This window comes from Humulus lupulus, chromosome 6 (assembly GCF_963169125.1).
Source record: "Humulus lupulus chromosome 6, drHumLupu1.1, whole genome shotgun sequence".
Classification (NCBI taxonomy): Eukaryota; Viridiplantae; Streptophyta; class Magnoliopsida; order Rosales; family Cannabaceae; genus Humulus; species Humulus lupulus.
In genome coordinates, this window is record NC_084798.1 from 10,801,628 (window position 1) to 10,810,542 (window position 8,915).

Below are 8,915 nucleotides of genomic sequence, written 5' to 3' on the forward strand. Positions count from 1 at the left end.
GCCTTATATATGAAAATTAAAGTACTTTTCCACATAATGGATAAGGGAAGCTTTGGGACAACCTTACAGTGAGGACACAGAAAGGTGAAGACAGCCATACTGTTGAGATTAGCTTACTCTAATTTTTGAAGAGCATAAAAAGCATAAAAAATGTAGAGCATAAAAACATAAAACAAAACTAGTTGCAGAGCATAAAAAATACCAAATGTAAGGTTAATGTAAGATCTGGCTGATCAAATTCAATATAATTGAATATGTATGCAAACCGCACCAAATATAGTTTCATCTGCCTCACAAACACCATCTTGTAAAATTTTGTCAAAAACAGAGAAAATTTTGACATAAAAATATAGCAAAACTACCTGTTACAAATGCTTTCTGCAGCTGTCCACTAAGTCCAGTTTTCCAAGGACCAATGGTTTTCACAGCTTTGCTTTGCCACATGCAGAGCATTGCTGCAGCAACAATAAGCAAGACAGCCAGACCTCCAGCAATAGTTATATACTTCCAAATGCTTTCAGAATCATCTGACAAAGGATGATTTGTTGAATTTAAGGGGAATTCATTTGCATGTTTTGAATGATGTCCTCAAGGATTCGAAGGATTGTGTATTGGAGGAGTAGGTGGCAAAGGAAGTGGTGCAGGGGCATGAAATCGTTTCCTCTTTCCTTTCGGTACAGCTGGGAAAGCCCCACTACTTCGGGTGAATGGAAGAGCAATGATTTTTCTAGGAGGTGAAACACCAACTGCAGGTGCAGCTGGGAGATTACTAGCTTGGTCCAGTAGCTTGCGGCGTGCAAAACTGAGAAACTTCTGACCAATTTGGAGTGCATGAGACTTGGAGGAAACTGATATACTGCTATGCAAAGAGTCCTTTTCGGAATTAAACCTTTAAAGAAAAAGCAAATATTTCAATGCACTGATGACAGCAATGTAGATACAAAATGAGGATGTTACAAATAATATGAAATCCATACAATGGAAGTTCTAGCAAATTCAGATAATGCGTCACAGCTACTTTGATTGGACTAAATAAAGAAGAAGCCAAATTGTTGTGGTTGGAATGTCTCTTGAAAATGCTGCTCATAAAATACATAAAAGCATCAGAAACTAATACAAGTAAAATGGTGTTAGTTATATATAAAATCATCACCCTACCCCATAAATTATTGAAGTTATCTCCTAAGATCACATCAAGGCATCAAAGACATAAAAACCTATATTTTCTTCTAGATCCAAGTACACTTGATGTTCCATGGAACTAAACACATTTTACATTTAAGTCACCTTCAATTTTTTTGGCTCTTCAATTACAATGAAAGTTTACTTTCATGTCTTTGGATGTGATTAGTACTCTATTTTCCTTTATTTGCAGCTGCAAATGACATTAACTATCATCAATCTATCCTTATTTTCGTCTACTATTCTGAATGATAAATAAAGTGTACTGCGAAAGCTTCATAAACCCCAGACATGCAACACCATTATTATACACATGTATCTACGCTAAAGACTGCACTAGTTGGAAATTGAAACCAAATTTGTTGTTATTGCATAACAAGAATAAAAGACTGTCATCAGTTGGCCCAAAGATTTATGTCGCTATCGGGAGAATAAAGATTAGAAAAACAAATGGAGTATTACCAGTGTCCCAACTTTCTGTTCATGTAGTCAATTCCAGGAAAGTCTTTGAATTGGTGGTAGTCATCAAACTCAAATTCAGAGAGCATGCTGAGCCTACCAATATCTAGAGGAATGCTGCCTTCAAATCTATTGTCAGAAAGAAACCTAGGATACAAAACAAAATTGCTCCAGTGACCTATAAAGTACATAAAAAAGACAGACCAAAGAAGCAGTAGCTCACTCACAAGTATTTCAGTGATTGCATCATGCCTATTTCAGCAGGAATTGTTCCATTGAAGTTGTTATCCCTCAAATCCAACAGCTCTAGCTCCCTGAGCTCCCCAATTTCCTTAAGAATTGATCCAGAAAGTTGGTTCTTGCTGAGCACCCTTTAGTGCAAACAGAGGAAGTAAGAAATATAAAATTTCAATAATATTCAGAATATTTTAGCATCGCCAAGAAACCTGATTCAATATTCATCAATTACTAGAATCAATTCAAGAAGATTGAAAAGTTATACCTTACTTATATTGAGAGACTCAACTAAAATGTAATACATACGCTACAGTACAACTAAAAATTAGAATATTGCAGACATTGTTTTAAGTCACTACTTTGTCAGGATTTGTGTGAAGTGAGTTTTAACATAGAATCTCAATTGGATTAGAATGATTGCACTCTTCTTAATATATATAAAGTTGCATATTTGAATTACCACAAACTCAATCAAATCATGGATGATTTCCATTATTCTCAATCTCATTTTACAGCAAATTTTTGTATAGAAAAAAGTTATTCATGGAACCCTATTTAAGCATAATCAACCAAAAAGAAAAGTATGCAATAATAAGCAATAGATACACATGAAATGAAAAATAACACGACCCATTGCAAGAATTTCACAGTGCATAGTTAGTCTAGCATGGAACTAAATATGGAAGTATTAGCATCTAAATGAATTTGGACGAGTGATTGCGTGCATATAAGTATGACATATAACTTCACATGTGGACACACTAATCTAGTAGAGTTTGCAATCCAATAATTTAACCTTTTAATCGTATTAAATAACAAGGTTAAACCTCAAATTCAATTATTGTAAATCTCAAGAATATGAAATAATTACCCCATGCAGATATTGACATCTTGGCTATTTAGTTATGGAATGACTGTTATAACTGCTGCAGCAGTTGCTACAATGTTTCCATGTGTTATGATAACACCCTAGACAGTCACACCAAAAAATGTCATCATGCAATCTTGGACATTACAAATTAATTGCTCAAGTTTCAATACTTTCAGAAGATGATTGAACAGGTATTCAATTCATAATATATACTTGTAAAGAAGAACTCCAAATTACATTTTTACTTGAACTAAAATGTACAGTAATTATTCACTTCCAACCAAGTTTCTCAAAAGAAGCCTTCTTCAATGGATAAAGACAAACATATGGAATCATTACATATTGAAATTTTATTTTATCACTATTAATAGGAAAACCAATTTTGACCATTTTATTTAAATCTAATAGTCATAATAAATCACTTTATCGATAAAGCATCAATGTCAAATAAATAACAAATACCATTTTTCATACAAAAAATTGACCCCTGCCAATAGGGAAAACACCCCTGCCGAACTAGCTCCCTATATATTTAGATAGATATTTATTCACACACATAGACAAATTAATATTAATATGCATGTTGCACTAAGATACAATGTATTTGTACAATCTAACATTCAATATACATTTGGATCAGTACTAACTATTGCTCAAGCAAAAGAACAGGAAACATAACAAAAGAAACAAATAGCAGGAAACCAACCTTTGGCAGACCTGTACTGCCACTTGTGTACATAACAACAGCAACTTCATTCTTAGAGGGTAGGCTTGGTGGAATGGGACATGCTTTACCAAGTCTCTCAACTTCAGAAAAGGACACAACTGTCCAGCCGCTCATGCTTTCAAAATATCCAGTTTCTTTTGAAGTTCCATCTTCTTCAAAATAAATAACATTCTGAATCATTTTGTCAAAAACTAAAGCCTCTCTTAAGCTTCAAATGAGAAATCTAGATAGAGTTTCATCACAAAGTATTAACATAAAGTACCTATTGACAAACAAATGATTACCCAGTCCCATTATATAGTTGATCAGTAATGTTATCCGAAACTAAAATTTCTTTGCAGCTTTATAAGGAAATAGATCGAATTTCACCGCAAAGTCTTTTTACATAGCAACGAAAATTTCAATTTGTAGAATGTAGCTATATATTGCTTAAGGTGTGTGTACCCCCAGCAAAAACAAAATCAATTGGCAATACATTGCAACGAAATATTACAACTTGACACTTTTATTAAGTCAATATTAAATGAGACACAGCTCTTATCTCTTTGTAACATAGATCTATCGAAATTGAATTTCCTATAACTTGTAGCTCACAAATCATTTTGGTTCTGTATAAATATTTACTGGAATCGTGGGAAGAAAACAAAATCCAATGTTATATCACTTGCAACAACAACGGCAAACGAAAGAAATTATTTATTAAAAAAGAGGAAGAACAGACACACAAATTAAACCCCTTGTTGTCATTTTATATATACACATATACATAATACAAATATAGAAAATATTGATCTTTAGTTTCCCACCTTTTGTTTTCTTAATAGATAAATTACAAAAGCAGAACATGAATGAATAAGAAAAGAATTGAGCTCCAACTACAACATTCAGCCAACAATTTGTATTATCAGGGATGAGAGAAACGAACCTGAGATAGTGGGCGTGAGGTAGAGAAGCTCCACTCTGGAGCGTGACTTCGTGAGGCAGAGAAAGAGCTCCACTCTGGAGCGAGTCTTTGTGAGGCAGAGATGAGTTGAGAAGACTTCGTGAGGCGGAGAGACGAGACGAAAGAGAGACTTCATGAGGCGGAGAGGGCGGAGAGACGAGATGAGAGAGAGACTTCGTGAGGGCGGAGAGGGCGGAGTGAGTCTTCGTGAGAGCGGAGAGGGCGGAGGTGGAGGCTGAGAGAAATCTTTCGGGTAACTTAGATTTAGGGAGAGACTAACAAAACAAAATTCATTTTGGCACCTGAGTTTTATTCATATGGCGCCAAAATATGTCTTCCATGTGTTTTTAATCCCCACCAATAATAGCACTTCTAAATATATGCTATTCTTTAATGTAATATATACTAAATATTGTTGTAGTGCGTCATCCTGCTGATGGGAAAGCTTGGAAGGACTTTGACCGAAATAATCCAACATTTGCAATGGAACCCAGGAATGTGCGGCTTGGATTGGCTACAGATGGATTCAATCCCTTTGGTAATATGAGTCTTTCTTATAGTATGTGGCCGGTAGTGTTGACGACATATAACTTGCCACCATGGTTGTGCATGAGAGAAACTAATTTCATGTTGAGCTTATTAATTTCGAGACCTCATTCGCCAGGAAAAGATTTTGATGTTTTCTTAAGACCATTGATTGATGAGTTAAAAGAATTATGGGTGACTGGTGTACAGACTCGAGATGCAGTCGATGGCAGTTTCTTCACTCTTCGGGCAGCTTTGATGTGGACTATAAACGATTACCCAGCAAGGAGTAGCCTTTCTGGATGGACTGGCCATGGTTATCATGCTTGCTCTACTTGCAATGTGGCAACACCATCTATTCGTTTACAAAAGAAGGTTGCTTTTTATGGTCATAGACATTTTTTACCAATCAAACATGCCATTAGAAGGGACAAGAAGACATATGGTGTCGTTGAAAAAAGATTACCACCAAAGCCATTAACCATGCAAGAAATGTTCACACAAATGAGTTTTATACCCGATTCTCTTCCTGGTAAGCATGTCAGTTATGGCTGCCAAAAAAGAAAGCGTACAAAAGAGCAAGTAGGTTGGCGGAAAAAAAGTATATTTTTTGAGCTCCCATATTGGGCCAACATAATGTTGCGACACAATCTAGATGTTATGCATGTTGAGAAAAATGTGTGCGACAGTTTAGTAGGCACAATAGTTGGGCTGGAGAATAAGACCAAAGACACAGTTAGTGCCAAAGAAGACTTAGAGAAGATGAAAATGAGACCAGAGTTACAGCTGAGGAAGTTGAATGGTCGGATACAAAAGCCTGCGGCCAAATTCACTTTCACTGTTGAAGATCGCCAAAAGTTTTGTCGATTTCTTAAATCAGTGAAGTTTCCAGATGGTTTTGGATCTAACCTAAGGAAAAATGTGATTGATAATGACAATAAGATCACTGGTTTGAAATCGCATGATTGTCACATCATTATGCAACGCCTTTTGCCAGTTGGTGTGCATGCATTCCTAGAGAAATCGATGAGTACAACTATTATTGAGTTATGCACTTTCTTCAAGCTCATTTGTGCGAGAACTCTAAAAGTCTCAGATTTAGAAAAAGTCAAAACTTCAATAGTTGAGATTGTTTGCAAGTTAGAAAATATTTTCCCACTTGCTTTTTTCGATATCATGGTCCATCTACTAATACATTTATCGGAAGAAGCAATACTTGGAGGACCGGTTCACATGAGGTGGATGTATCCTTTTGAAAGGTATATGAAAAAATTGAAGAATTATGTCCGTAATAAAGCACGTCCAGAGGGGTCAATAGCAGAAGGACATGTGGTTGATGAGGCATTAACATTTTGCTCCATGTACTTGAAAGGTGTTGAGACAAAGTTCAATCGTCCAGACCGAAATGTAGATGTTGGTCCATCACTTAAAAAGACGTCAGTCTTTCGATCTCAGGGCCGTCCAATTGGTAAGAAATCCTTGAAAATTTTGGAAGATGAAGTGAAGAAAAAAGCGGATTGGTATATTCTAAACAACTCCAATGAGATCTTGCCATATCTTCGGTAAGTAATTAAAGTAGTTCATCATTTCATTGCATATTTATTATAACACTTATTAGTAGCTCTTAAATTGGTTGTTTTTGTTTGTTGCAGAGAGCATAGGGAAATTCTACAGACTAGAGGTGTTGAAAACCTAGACCAATTACATAGAGAGGAATTTCCTAATTGGTTTTATAATAAGATTTATCATCTTCGACAAACAGGATCTTTGGAAGTACATGAAGAATTAATCTCTTTAGCAAACGGTTCTTCAACTCGTGTTGCGTCGTACCCTGGGTGTGTTGTAAATGGAGAAATATTTTTGTGTTATGACAGGGACAAGAATCGCAAAACTCAAAATAGTGGAGTCTCCGTAGCGGGTGTCGAAAATGGTACTTATTACGGCCAGTTGGAAGAAGTTTTAGTGATGTCATATCTTTCTGGTTGTTCTGTTGTATTATTTAAGTGCAAATGGTTTGACACTAATCGGTCTTCAAGATTAAAGTTTGAGCAAAACATAACGAGTATCAAAACCAGTTCGAAGGCCTTCAAAGATGATAAATTTATCTTAGCAACTCAGGCAAACCAAGTTTTCTACATTGAAGACCTTAAAAATAAATCTCATTGGAAAGTCGTCCAAGAAGTGCATCACAGAAATGTGTGGGACATCCCACTAGTTGAAGAACAAGCGGAGGATGTAGAAGGAGATGTTATGCACGACACTAGTTCCTCTAATTTCCAATTATTCGTTGATCTTGGATCGTTGCCACAAATCATCTTTGAACGTATGGGGGCTCCATTACAATTTGTTGAGATAGATAATGTTGCAATTGAGGAGGAGAGGGAGGAGGAAATGGAAGAAGAAGAAGAGGAGGAGGAGGAAGAGGAAGTGGAGGAGGAGGAAGTTGAATATGAAGATGATGAAGAGGAAGATGAACACATAGAAACCGATGATGATAGTGAAGATTATTATAGTGATAATTAAGTGGTAATTTTATAATATGTTGAAGTAATTATTTTTAACAATAAATAATTTTATATAGTCATTTTTAACCGATAAATGTAATTTTAATATCGATTAATTTAACAGATATGGCTGATGTTATTGCTCGATCTCACGGGGGTGATGGTGGAGGATGCGATCCTCCACGTGGACCGTCAGATATCCCAGCTGATTGTGAACGAGGTAATACTTTACACATTGATATACTCCTTAAATTTTAACAATTAATCCATATAAATTTTAAAATATTGAATTTGCATACAATAGCGCCTCCAAAAAAACGTGGACGCCATAAAGGATTGAACACGCGGGAAAAAAGGGAACAGTTGGGGCGTCCTCTCCCTCTCAAGTGGGATGTGCGGGGGAGAACATATAAAGAGATCGGAGATTACAGCTCAAATTTCTCAAGAGAGCTCGGATTACTTGTTCGACAGTACACAGATCTGAACTGTCCTCAATGGTCAAAAGTACCAAATGCCTCGAAAGAAAGAATACTTGCACATTTGGAAGTAAGTAGTTTATGTATTTTTATGTTAATTCTCATTTTATGTTATATATCATATTTACTAATAAATGTTTGTAAATTAGGATGATTTGTTTGATATTGGGCGTACTAGATATAGAGAAGGGCATATGCCTGGGATCTTGAGAGGCATTGATACTTCGTGTGCTAAAAAGTATTATGACTGGAAGTACGATATTAAAGAGCATTTGACGATTAATGGTCCACAAAATCGTTATGGTGGTTGCACGGATACGCAGTGGCAAAAAGCCATTGAATTTTTCCGACGCCCAGAAATTACGGTATTAATTTCTTGCTAAACTTAACTATCTTAATTAAATATATTACTAACGATAACTTTTTGCAGAAACGTTGTGTGGTCAACAAGGAAAATAGGAAGAAACTGAAAGAGCTTAGCTATGGAGGTTCTCAGTCAATCCCAGCCCTGCGCTATAAAAAAGTTAGTTAATTAATTATTTTTTAATTTGTTTTTCTTATTTATGTTTAATTATTAATTTTATAAAAATATATGTATGTGACAGAGCAATTTAGAGACTGGGGAACTTGAGCCCATCCCGGATAGCTGGATAGATACTCACCATAAATCAGGCACAGGGTGGGTGACAGAGACAGCCAAAAATACTTGGGTACGTTAAGTTTTTTTAAACATTTTTCAAAATTTTAATTGTTTGTTTACAAAACATAATTACATTATACATTGTATCATAGGAGGAATTGCGTGCATATCGCGACACACAGCAGACATAGACAACTGATACTGAGAGTTCCACACCAGTTTCGAGTGCGCCTGAAGATGAAGACATATCTTTGGTACAAACTGTCTTCGGAAAATGACGGGGCCACCAGAAAGGATATGGACGTATCCTTAACATAAGGGACCGAACTCCATTTGATTTTCGTCCTTCAC

General features: G+C 35.8%; 1 long non-coding RNA gene across 1 annotated transcript; it reads left to right on the forward strand.

Annotated features, from left to right (window-relative positions):
* Nucleotides 1-7,342: 7,342 nt before the first annotated feature.
* On the forward strand, nt 7,343-7,828 carry LOC133783785 (uncharacterized). Its single transcript, XR_009870959.1, has 3 exons — nt 7,343-7,470; nt 7,573-7,668; nt 7,753-7,828. It is a non-coding gene; the product is annotated as an uncharacterized LOC133783785 (long non-coding RNA).
* Nucleotides 7,829-8,915: the final 1,087 nt, after the last annotated feature.